Source organism: Chrysochloris asiatica, unplaced genomic scaffold, assembly GCF_000296735.1.
Source record: "Chrysochloris asiatica unplaced genomic scaffold, ChrAsi1.0 scaffold00317, whole genome shotgun sequence".
Taxonomy (NCBI): domain Eukaryota; kingdom Metazoa; phylum Chordata; class Mammalia; order Afrosoricida; family Chrysochloridae; genus Chrysochloris; species Chrysochloris asiatica.
In genome coordinates, this window is record NW_006408835.1 from 1170279 (window position 1) to 1183717 (window position 13439).

The 13439-nt window shown below is 38.4% G+C and overlaps 1 protein-coding gene and 1 pseudogene across 1 annotated transcript in view; one reads left to right on the plus strand and one right to left on the minus strand.

The window, feature by feature from the left end:
• The window catches only part of VWC2 (von Willebrand factor C domain containing 2), a 282049-nt gene that overhangs the window by 257041 nt on the left and 11569 nt on the right, over positions 1-13439 (plus strand). The window lies entirely within an intron of this gene.
• LOC102836050 lies at positions 7500-8515 on the minus strand (annotated as a pseudogene).

Here is a 13439-nt window from a genome sequence, read left to right on the forward strand (position 1 = left end):
GCATGCACATTGGTCTACTGGTGAGTGGAAGAGGGGGGAAGGCAGCAATAAATAAATGGGCTGAGTTTACCCATGTTCCATAGACTCCCGTTGACCTGGAGATGAGAGAGAGAAGAGACAGGGCTGGTTGGTCCGAAGGGTGGTGAGACCTGGGGACTCCTGAGCCCATGGACAAGGTCATAGCCATGGAGGGTTAGACCTGAGAGTGAAGCATCCAGCTGATATGAAGTGAGGGGAGACACACAAGAATGCCCAAACTTGCAGATAGTACCCATTTGACCTACCCTCAATGACTGATAATCAGATCTCAACAAGAGGAAGATAAAAAAACAAACAATTTTTGATAAAGGATATGAGTGTAAATTGCTACAGTTTGATGAACTTGACCTATACTTATGGATGTAGTAGCTCAAAATACCTACTGAGAGCGAAGAAGTCTTCACATCAAGTATCAATCCTATCCCCTATGTATACAGAGTAGATAGGAATGGGCAACTTAGACATTAACTACCTAAAATGAGTAGGCGATAAAGGCATGAAATGACTGGCTTAAAAGTTTTCAAGAGGGAGTTTAGTTTAAGAGTGTGTAGGAGAAGATAGAGTCCCCACTGAATAGTTTTCATCTTGTCTAGATGGGTCTGGTGAAAAGAGATGGGGCTAAGATTTTTATGATTCAATAGTGAGTAATTGTTATCATGACTAATTGTGACTATCACAACTGTAAAGGTAGAATTTTTATAACAAAAATGGGGAACTAGTTAATCTCACAGTCCAGAAACAGAGGGTCCTAGGACCATCAAGGGAGAAGTGTACAAGCAGAATATGAGACCCTAACCAGAAAAGCAGCGACACCAGAGATGAGGACATGGAGAGAAGGAACAGCTGAGGACTCTAGATTCATGGAAAGAGAAGGACTGAGTGCTGGTGATCAGGAGGGAGACTTGGAGAATGTGCCCTTTGGTTGTTTAAATTATCATATATTCCTAAGCGTTTTTGTGTACACCACCCTACCTCCCCCAGCCAAAAAAAAAAAAATCAGAGGGACTGGAAGCAAATGCTTTTGAATGATGATGCACGGAGGAGATTGTAATCATTGCAATGAAACGATGGTGTAAAGCTGATGTTCTCCCGTGTATTCTATCAATCAGTTCACAGTAATAGAAAAAAAGAAAAAATGGGTTCAAGATTAACAATGATTATAAACAGGACCAGGCAATGTTTACTTCTGTTGTTCATAAAGTCACTATGCATTAGAACTGGCTTTATGGCACCTAACAACAATAATGATGTCCTGGTGTTAATACACTTGACTGCAAGTTCGGTGTAAATTGCAAGGTTGGTGGTTCAAGCTCACAGCCGCTCCTCCTCAGAAACCCTATACAGGGTTGCTAAGTCCCAACCAAATTGAAGGCACTTAACAACAACACAATAATGCTTGTATACATAATCCCATTTGGAAATGGGTTGTCTTTGTTATGTTAATGTGAGTATAAATTATGTCTTGACTCAATCTCTTTTAAGATATAAAAGAGATTTGCAAAGTAAGCAGCTGGCAGGGATGGAGGAAAAGAGACCATAAACCACATGAAAACCACCCAGGATTAAAAGCTCAAAGAGACAAGAACTTTGTTCCAACAGAGAAAGAAAATCTTCCCCTAAACCCAGGACCCTAAATAAAGATTTACTAGCCTCCTATACTGTGAGTAAGAACCACCTATTCATGGTTTTATTTTGTTTTGTTTTTTTACAGCAGCACCAAATTACTAAAATAATCCACAAGTTTTTGATAGAGACCAATAGTAACTTTGTTAGAAGGAAAAAGTTTTATTGGAAATAATGCACTTGGTTAACAGAAGTTATAAAATATTCTATTGGAATTCAGAAAGCCTTAGCTGGTCCTTAGCAATGGCATGTAATCTGCCATGCACACTTAGGATTATGAACTAGGGAAGGATGGTAAGATGGTATCATAATAATTGAGAAATGAATACACATTTTTCAAAAGAAAGTAAAATATTTTACCCCAATTCAAATTTTGTAATGATTTGATATTTCAGTTTTCCCATCTATATGTCAAAGGAGTCTGAACAAGAGATCCCAATTTCTAATGTATTTTTAGTGTGAGCATTCTAAACTTCAAATGGGCCACTTCACAGCTGGAAGAAATAATATCAATCTGTTTTCTTTAGGAAGAGAGGAGAGAAAATTAAGATAAAGCAGAACTCTGCAATTTTAGGATTGAATAAATGCCTAAAATGTGGGTGATATATTATCCTAATAATTATAGCACGTGTGTGTTTCCTATAAACTTTGGAGTTATATTCTCATACATATCATGGTCTCACATAGATAAAGAACATATGCAAAATTATATCTAATTTGTTATTTGGGAAAGGAATGTTTATTTAAGGTTGCTAGATTACAGGACATGAAATTTGTTTTTTTTTTTACAGACCAATAAACTCATACCATCTGTAGTCATAACTTCTTTTCCAGAGAATAAAATTGCAAACCTTACTAAATTCAGCAGGTTAATATCTAATTTTAAGTATATTGGGAATTGTCAGTGAAATATGCTCTAACAACAAAATTATAGATTTATTGTCCCATATTCCACTCTTAGCCATGATGTAATTGGGTGCATAAAAACAATAATCCAATTGAAAAGAAATCTAATATTTGGATGTAGTTGTTACTGTTACCTGCCCTAGGATTGGCTCTGGCTCTATATAACACAATGAAACATTGCTCAATCCTGTGCCACCATTTTAATCATGGGATGTTTGAGACTATTTTTTTGTAGTTAGAATATACATACATTTTTTAAAAAATAAAAATAAAAGAAAGAGAATAATTGTTCGAAACACTAGAGAACAAAAGGAAACAATGACTTGAAGGTCTGTCTCTCTGAGTGTCTTAGTTACCTAGTACAATTATAACAGAAATACCACAAAATGAGTGGCTTTAACAAAGAGAAATTTATTTTCTCACAATTAGGAGGCTCAAAGTCTGAATTCAGGGTGCCAACTCTATGGAAGGCTTTCTCTCTCTGATGGCTCCAGGCAATGCCATCAAGTTCAGATGCAATTCTTGGTTCCTTGGAAGTCTCATCTAGTGTGGCATCTATGGTTCCACATCTGTGCTTGTCTGCATCCTTGCTTAATCTGCTCTTTCATTTCTCAAAAGATATAAAGACATACCCTACATGAATATTGCCTCTAACAGAAAAAAGAAAATAAAATTCATTCCTTATTGAAACTATAACCAAATTATAAGGGTTAGGGTTTACAACACATATTTTAGGGGGCACACAAGTCAATCCACAACATTGAAATAAGCCCTATATTCACATTCCAGTTTTTTCCTTGGAGCCTTTGCCAATTTGTGGAGTGAGGAGTAGATGCCAATCTGAAAACAATTACCCAGGACCAGAAGCATTCTCATTGGAGTCCTGGTGTGGTGCTGTGAGTAATGTACCAGACTACAAAGCCATTGGAACTGCAAGGTGGGTGGTTCAAGCTCACCAGCTGCTCCTTGGGAACCCTATACAGGGTCGCTGTGGGTCAGAATCGACACGCCGGCACTTGACAACAACAACAACCAGCATTCTCATTACCCTGAACAGAATTTGAAGGTGACTTTGGGGCTTCCAGAATAACAGGTGACTAAGGGAATAAAGCTACAATAAAGGAAGGAACCACTGAGAAGTAAGGCCAAATTTATGCATGACATTTTCATTCAGAGCATTTGCATAATCCTAAAATGCATGTGTACAAAGTAAGCAAACAGAAACCAAGCAGAGGATATCATCCAGGTAACTGAAGCCTTGAGCAGAGATGTTGCCAGTATCTCAGTGTGGGAGATGAAGGAAATTAGTCAGGGCTCTCAGGGAGCATAAGCAAATGTGGAAAGCTTTCAACTAAAACTCAAAAGTGCCATGTCTAAAAGTTAGGGAAAAACTATCAAAGACCAACCATAGCAAAGACTAAATAAATCTATTATCTAAGGTAAAGTTCTCATACTCTATCTGATTGTCAAAAAATACCATCCAGAACCTTTAAAATTGTGTGCCTGTACAATGTGGGTCATTTTACAAATTTCTGTTTGGGGCAATATAAAAATAATGACCTACTAGTGGGATAAAAAAAGAATTACAAAAAGTGCTTGCTTAATCCATAAGAAATATATCCACAATTTATCCACAAAGAGGGCAAGTAGAAACTTTTACAAAACTACAAAACAAAACAAAAACAATTCAACAGTTACAATTCAGAATTTGATTTTAAATCATATAACAAAGGACTCATGTAGTATATATGTAGATTGCTTATAAATGAGTTCTAAAAATCCAGATGAAAATAAGGGCAAATGACTTAAAAAGGCACATATTGAAAAAGACTGCTAGTCCTTGTGTTGTTGTTTAGTAGGTTTGAACCACCAACCAGGCAGTTAGCAGTCCGATGCTTATCATAGTGTCACCGAGAAATGCAAATTCCATATGGAATGATATATTACTGCACACCCCAAAAAATAGGTAAAATATAATTGAAAACAAGTGACAGTACCAAATATTGGAAAGGATTTCAATCAAACAGAATTCTCACCTGCGGATACTGGGAGTCTAAATTGGTGTTAACTCCTTTAGTAGACCCTATCACCCAACTAAGGAGCTCTGGTAGCGTAGTGGTTATGAATCGGGCTGTGAACTTTAAGGTCAGCAGTTCGAAACTACAGCTGTTCTGCGGGAGAAAGATGAGGCTTTCTCTCCCGTAAAGAATTACAGCCTCGGAAACCCTGTACAGGGTCACTATGAGTCGGTTCCGACTCCACGGCACATAACCACCACCACCACCGTCACCCAACTATCCCATTTAGGGGATATGAAAGTTCAGGCACACAAAAGACGTGTCTAAGAAAGGAGCTCAGGTAGCGTAGTGGTTACGAATCGGGCTGCTAATCTCACGGTCAGCAGTTCGAAACTACCAGCTGTTCTGAGGGAGAAAGATGAGGCTTTCTGCTCCCGTAAAGATTTACAGCCTCTGAAACCCTGTACAGGGTCGCTGTGAGTCGGAACCGACTCCACGGCACATAACAACAACAAGAATGGTTATAGATTTTGCTTTTAACATGCCAGCTATCTTTAATAGCTAATAAACTATTAGACCCTTCTAGTTTTCATAGATTTTTGAAATTACAACGTATCCCTATCAATAATAGTGGTTGTGGTTGTGTGCTCTAGAGTCAGTTCCAACTCAGAGCTACCATGTACAGGGTTTCTGAGGCTAGAAAACTTGATGGGAGTAGAAAGCTTTGCATTTCTCACACAGAGCTGCTGGTGAATTCAAACTGCTGACCTTGTGGCTAGCTGCCCAGCTGGTACCCCACCATACTACTAAGGATCCTTTGCCTATCGATAATTGTTGCTGGTAAGTACTGCCAAGTCAGTTCTAATCAGAGCGACCCTGTGAAGGGTTTCTGAGGAGGAGCAGCAGGTGGCTTTGAACTGACGACCTTGTGATTCAAATCAACCAGGTGGTCAAGTGCTTATCCAACAGTGCCACACCAAGACTATAATAGTGGCGGTGGTGGTAGTGGTGTGCCATGGAGTCAGTTCCAACTCATAGTGCCCCTGTATAGGTTTTCTGAGGCTGTAAATCTTTACAGGAGCAGAAAGCCTCATCTTTTTCCCACAGAACAGCTGATACTGAGATTGCTGACCTTGAGATTAGCAACCCGACTCATAACCAGCATGCTACCAGAGCTCTTTATAATAGTAGGAAGATAAATATTTTTTATTAATAAAATATTCCATTCATAAAATGGAACACCATACAACAGTGGGAAATAAATAGAACTTCTAAGGCAACCCACCATTCACCTGTCAATTTGTCATACCATGGTGACTTGTTTGTGGTTCTGATGCTGGAAACTATGCCACCAGTATTTTAAATACCAGCAAGGGTCACCCATGATGGATAGGTTTCTGCTGAGCTTCCAGGCTCATAATATAGACTACAAAGAAGGAGACGTGGAGCACTTCTGAAGGGTTAGCCACTGAAAATCTTATAACTAACAGTGGCAAATTGTCAGATATTGTTCCAGAAGATGAGTCAAGTTAACCATGATGATGTGAATGGAGCAAAGCTTTCACGACCTTCAAATGCTGATAGGACACAACTCAAAATTAGAAGAAACAGCTGCAAACACCCATTATGAATGAGTAATAAGAGAAAAGTAATCTAGGAAAATTGGAAGTAATCGAAATGAAATAGAATGCATAAAGATCAATAACCTATGAATTTGTTGTTATTGTTGATAGGTGTCATCATGTCGATTCCAACTTACAGCAACTCTTTGAACACCAGAACAAAAACACCATGCAGTCCCACACCACCCTCAAAATTATGAGCCAATTGTTTTTTGACACTGTGTTAGTCTATCTTGTTGGGGATCTTTCTTTTTTTCACTAATACTCTAATTTACCAAGCATGATGTCCTTTTCCAGGGACTGGTCCCTCCCTCCTGATAACATACATGTCCCAAGTATGAGAGTCAAAAAGTCTCACCATCCTAGCTTCTCAAGTACTTGTTGCTGTGTTAAGTGCTGTCCAGTCGGTTCTGACTTGTAGAGACCCTGCATAGGGTTTCTGAAGAGCGGCTGGTGAGTTTGAACCATTCAGCTTATGATTTAAACTGATCTTGTGGCCTAGGACTTATCCTACAGTGCCACTGAAGGCTCTAAGGTAATACAGAGATGAAATAGGCTGGCATTACTACTTTGTTACTGGACAATCATGTAGGGTTGTTTTTTTTTGCTTTGAAATTTCAAAACAAACTTTATTTAAGATGTGAAATAAAATTCGTAAGCTATCAGCTTTTCAGAAAACTGCGTCTATACAATGCATTTCCTCTATCATGTTAGGATGTGTATTAGACTCAAATATAGACCATAAAACAAACCACCACCCTTCAGCAACCTGTGCAAAGATAGAATGCCTAAGGAACACCATAGATAGATGACTTGCAGAGAATGGGCTGTTTTACATCAAGCACCATTAAAATAAATAAATAAATAAACGAAGACAAAGAGAGGACAAATGCATGGAATTTCAGGTGTATACATTAATTTGAACATTTGGCACTAGGAACCAAGGCATTTTGTCATGTAGAATTATCTCATATTAGAAAATTGTGTAGTGTCAAAGTGATAGAACAACCAGCATTCAAGCGATGTTGTCAACTAGGCAATAAATTTTTCTACTGAATGTTTCTTCTTTGTCTAATTACTGTATACACTGGTAGTAACTTTGAAATGTGAAAGGGAGTTTACATTCTCCTTTTATTTTCTGTTTGAAACAAGCAGAAAACAAACTTAAATATAAGCCCTGTGATAACATTAACACTTCTAGAGAACATCAATTACACAAGAAAAAGACGAGGAGCAAAAAGAAAAGTGTTTACAGATATCCAGACGTTAACAGTGAGCTGTCAGTAGACCCTCACAGGGCTTTGTGATGGTACTCAGCTGAAGCCACTTTGTAATTTCTGGCAGTAACAGGGCTACAGAATTCTTTGCCAGGTATTACAGTAATCATGCAAGTAGCAGCCAAACAATAAAACACGACTCTTCTCATCAAGGGGCACATATGCCAACATTGCTCTGATTCTTACAAAGAATCTCAGTAGGTGTGTTGTTGTTGTTAAGTGCTGTCGAGTCGACTCCGACCCATAACAACCCTGTATAGGGTTTCCAAGGAGCAACTGGTGATCTTGAACCACCGACCTTGCAGTTCAAACGGCTTTGCAGTCTGGCGCATTAACCCACACCAGGACTCCTCAGTAGGTGTGGCACTCCATAAATCTGGAACATCGGTGCATCAGGGTGGGCCATGAGGATTTCAGCATATTGAGACCTCTCAAATTTGTAGAACAGCTGAGTGCCCAACATCACATAAGTATTCTTTTATCCTTGCCACAACTTCACTAATGGTATATTCCTATTGTCAGCATTTTCTTGTGATCTCTTAAAATTTGCAGACTCTTCCAGAATGCCATTGACATTTTCCTTAGCCAGGAGCTAAAACAGCTGCTTCTGCCTAGCAACTAAGCCCCAGTTCTCAACAAACCAGGGTTTTAATTCATCAGGAATCTTCACATTAACCTCCGCTCTATTTTTAAATGTCTCCTCACTTTCAGCAGTAGGATCGGCCCAGGACCTTTTCTTCTCAGGTGACTGAAGTACTTCACTGATATTTCTACCATCTCTGTTTCCAGGACTCTTCTGTTGGTTCTTTCTTGTCTTTCTCACGGATCCTGAAGTGGGGTTCTCAGCAGAGCAACCCTCCTATCTGCCTGGAAATTCTGGCTCCAGATTCTTCTGTTGAGGACCCTGTCTTCTTTCTGGAGGAGGTCTCACTCATCTTCTCTGCACGTTGCTTCTAGTTGACTTTTTGAAATTGTCTTCTTCTGCAGATTGTTGTCTAAGAGTTTGAGAACCCTGCTTTCTGGAAATCATTCAACCCTGTTTTTATTCCAACCACTAATCTGTCTTCTTCCCCTTCCAAGAGCTCCTAGGCCTTTCTCAGATGAAATCTTAAAAGGTTTTCAGGGGTAGTCTGGAAGGATGCAGTGGGTTTCCAAGGTTTTGAAATGAGGGATGGTTCTGTAACCAGGATCAAATCTTCTGATCCTTACTCTACAACAAACTTAGCTTTTCTGATGGAAAATCCAGCTCTTCCTAGCAGCCGACGTGTGATCAATCATGTATTTTAAAATACTGTAATGACAAATTAAAGAGGACAGCTATCACATTCATCAAGAAGAACATTTCAAGTACAGTGCTGTGATAGGATCATATATACACATCTACAAGGATAACTGATTAATAAGACTATTATGCAAAATTAACCCAACAACCACTAAAGCTAGTGATGATGAAATTGAAGAATCCTACCAACTTAATTAAGGTTGAAATTGATCAAACATGCAAACAGATGCATTGATAATTACTGTTAATTGGAATGCCAAAGCTGGAAACAAAGAGGAAGGATTAGTAGTTGGAAAATATGTCTTTTGTGATAGAAACGATGCTGGAGACCACAAGACAGAATTTTACAAAAGTGACTTATACATATGGACTTCACTAGATAAAATACACAGGAATCAAATTGACTACATCTGTGGGAAGAGATGGTAGAGAAGCTCTGTATCATTAGCTAAAGCAAAGCCAGGGGCAGTCTGTTGAACTTGTTCATATGTAAATTCAAGCTGCTGCTGAAGAAATTTAAACAAGTCAAAATAGGACCTTTAGTATATCCCACTTTAATTTAGGGATCATCTTAAGAACAGATTTAATGCATTCAACAGTAATGCATTAGACACTAAAGACCAGAAGAGTTATGATACGGCATCAAGGCATCATAATTGAAGAAAGTAAAATGTGACTTAAAAGACAGCAAAACAAGACAAGAACTAAATGGATGTGAGTAAACACTCTGAAATTTGCTCTTGATCATAGAGAATCTTAAGTGAAAGGAAGAAATGATGAAGCAAAAGAACTGATAAGAAAATTTCAAAGGGCAGCTTGAGTAGACAGCATCGGGTATTATAATAATGAAATGCACAAAAATCTGAAGTCAGGAAACCATAAGGGATGAACATGCTCAACATTTCTCAAGCTGAAAGAACTGAAGAAAAATTCAAGCCTCTGGTTGAAAACTGGTAGGATTCTATGGGAAAATACTGAATGATGCATTAAGCATTGAAAGAAGATGGGGAGGGAATACATAGAGTTTCTGTACCATAAATAAGTGGTCCATGGTCAACTATATCAAGAGATAGTAAATGACCAAGGACCAGTGGTATTAGAGGGAAAAGGCCAAGCTGCACTAAAGGCATTGGTGACAAACAAGGCTCTAGGAATTGACAGAATACCAACTGAAATGTTTCAACAAACTGATGCAGCACTGGAGGTGGTCAGTCATATATGCCAAGGAATTTGGAATACCCATCGGAATGTGGAAATCATCAAACAACATCATTAATATCATGTGTAAATCAAAGTTTGTTGAAGAAAATGCAATATCAGTTGCAACAGTACATCCACAGGGAGCTGCCAAAAATTCAAAATGGATTCAGAAAAAGATGTGAAATGAGCAATATTGCTGACATCAGATGAATCTTGGCTGACCGCAGAGATACCAGAGAGATAGTTACTTGTGTTTTATTGACTATGCAATGGCATTCAACTGTGTGGTAACAAATGATTGATAACATTAAGTAGGATGGGGCTTTCAGGCCATGTAATTGTACTCATGAGGAACATGTACATATATCAAGAGACAGTCATTTGAACAGAACAAGGGGATACTGAATGGCTTAAAATTAGGAAAGGCGTGCATTAGAGTTGTATCCTTTCACCATACTTATTCAATCTGTATGCCTGAGTAAATAATCTGAGAAGCTAAATTCTATGAAGAACATGGTGTCAGGATTGGAGGAAGATTCATTAGCAACCTGTGATATGAAAATGACACAACCTTGCTTGTGAGAAGCAAAGAGGACTTGAAGCACTTACTGATGAAGATCATAAACAGCCTTCAGAATGGATTGCCCCTCAATGTAAAGAAAATGAAAATCTTCACAACTAGACCAATAAAATAATGATAAATGGAAAAATAATGAAGTTTTCAAAGATTTTATTTTACTTGGATCCACAATCAGTTCTCATGGAAACAGCAGTCAAGAAATCAAATGGCATATTGCATTTGGCAAATCTACTGCACAAGACCTCTAGAGTGTTAGAGAGTAAAGATGGTACTTTCAGGACTAAGGTACACCTGACTAAAGCCATGCTATTTTTTATTGTTGCATTTGCATGTGAAAACTTAACAATGAATAAGACTGTTGAATTAATGCATTTGAAATATAGTGTTGGTGGAATATGGTGTTGGTGAGGAATATTGAAAGTAACATATACATATGGCTTGAAAGAAGTGCAGTCAAAATACTCCTTGGAAGAAAGGATGGTGATATTTCATCCCACATACTTTGGAAGTGATATCAGGAGGGACCAATCCCTGAAGAAGACATCATGCTTGGTGTCTTATCTTGTGCTGGTATAATATAAACAACAGAAACAAATGACTTTAACAAGCAGAGATTTATTCTCTCACAGTTTAGGAGGCAAGAAGTCCAAATTCAGGGTGCCAGCTGTGGGGGAACGCATTTTCTTTCTGTTGTCAAGAGCCAAGCATCCCTTGGCGAACTCCATGAGTCTTGGCATCAATCCTTCCCTGCATCTAAGTTCTTGGTGCAGAGATTCCAGGTCCAAGGTGCATGATTTGCTCCCATGTCTTCCTTCTTTGTGATACTGAGGTCCCTCTCTCTATGCTCAATTATCTCTACATTTATCTTTTGAAAGATGAAAGGTGATGCAGGCATACCCAGAGGAGACTTCCCTTACATTGGATTAGAGCTTTGACTTGACTAAGGATGTTTCATCTCACCATAATCTCCTTACAATTTATTGACTGATCACATCATAGCACATCATGGGGGATGACTGCATTGTTATATAGCTGCCACACCACTGTGAATCACTGCTCAGTAAAAATGACATGTATTTTAGGGGGACACAATTAAATCATGATATTTAATGAAGTAGAGGTTCAGAAAAAAAGAAGACCCTCAGTGAGGGACATTGACACAGTGGCTACAACAATGTTCTCAAATATAGCAATGATTGTGGGGATGAAGAAGGACAGGAAAGTGTTTCGTTCTGCTGTACCAAGTGGTTTTATGACTTGTAACCAACTGGAAGACACCTAACAACAACAAAAAGAAAGGAAGCCAACATTTAACCTTGAACATATCCCAACTGAATTTAATGACCATCTCAAGAACAGATTTTATGCATTTGTCACTAATGATTGAAGACCAGAAGGGTTGTGAGATGACATCAAGAAGAAAGTAAAAAAAAGGTCATTAAGAAGACAAGAAAGAAGGAAAGATCAAAATTGATGTCAGAAAAGTCTCTGAAACTCGCTTTCCAGCATAGAGATGCTAAAGCATATGGAAGAAATGAAGAGGTAAAGGAGCTGAACAGAAATTTTCAAAGGACTGCTCAAGAAGACAAAGTCAAATAATGCAAAGATCTGTAGTTAGAAAAACCAAAAGGGAAGAACATGTTCAGCATTTTTAAAGATGAAAGAACTTAAGAAAAAACTCAAGCTTTGAGTTGCAATTTTGAAGAATTCTATGAGCAAAATATTTAACAATGTGAGAAGCACCAAAAGAAGTCTGAAGAATACAGTTGTTATATCAAAAAGAATCAGGTGAGGTTCAACTATTTCCAGAGATAGCATATGCTCAAGGAACAATGATATTGAATGAAGATGCCACAGCTGAACTGAAGGCATTAAGGAAAAAAAACAAGACTCCAGGTATTGACCACGTGCCCAAAGAAATGCTTCAAATTGTACCAAAGAGAACTGGTCAAGGCTCAACCACTTTAAGAGGCAGAATATGATTTAAAAAAAAAAAAAATCTGATAGTATTGAAGGAATAATTACAAACCTCACTGGAAGCATTGGTGAAAAAAAGTGTCCAGAATTATCCAGAGACAAATTGAAATGTTTCGTCTATGCCAAGAAATTTGAAGACAAGTACTTTGCCAAATGCTTGGGCAAGAGCCATATTTGTGCTCATTTGCAAGTCAGGTGACCCAATAGAATGCAGAAATCAAATTATATATATGTTGTTGTTGTTAAGTGCCATCGAGTCGGTTCCGACCCATAGCGACCCTGTACAGGGTTTCCGAGTATAAATCTTTACGGGAGTAGAAAGCCTCATCTTTTTCCTGCGGAGTGGCTGGTAGTTTCGAACCACTGACCTTAAGGTTCGCAGCCCAATTCGTAACCACTACGCTACCAGAGTATATATATATAAATTATGTTGTGGGGTTGGCCTAGGACCAGGCAGTGATTTGTTCTGTTGTACATAGGGTCACTATGAGTTGGTACCAACTCAATGGTACCTAACAACAACAAATATATATATATATACACACACAAAAAAATGGTATTATTTTTGTATAATTTATATAATTGTTGCCACACTTGAGATCATTGATGCTGCCACTTTGCTAATCCATCTCGCTGGGGGTCTTCTTCTTTTTCTCTGCCCCTCCACCTTACCAAACAAGATATACTTCTTCAGTGACTGATCCCTCCTGCCAACATGTCTGAAGTATTAGAGACAAAGTTTGGCCGCCCTGGCCTCCAAGGAGCACTCTGGCTGCACTTCTTCCAACACAGATCTGTTGGTTCTTTTGTAGCCCATGGCACTTTCAATAGTCTCTTCCAACACCATAACTCAAATGCATCAAATATTCTATGGTCTTCCTTATTCACTGTCCAGCTTTCATATGTATATGATAT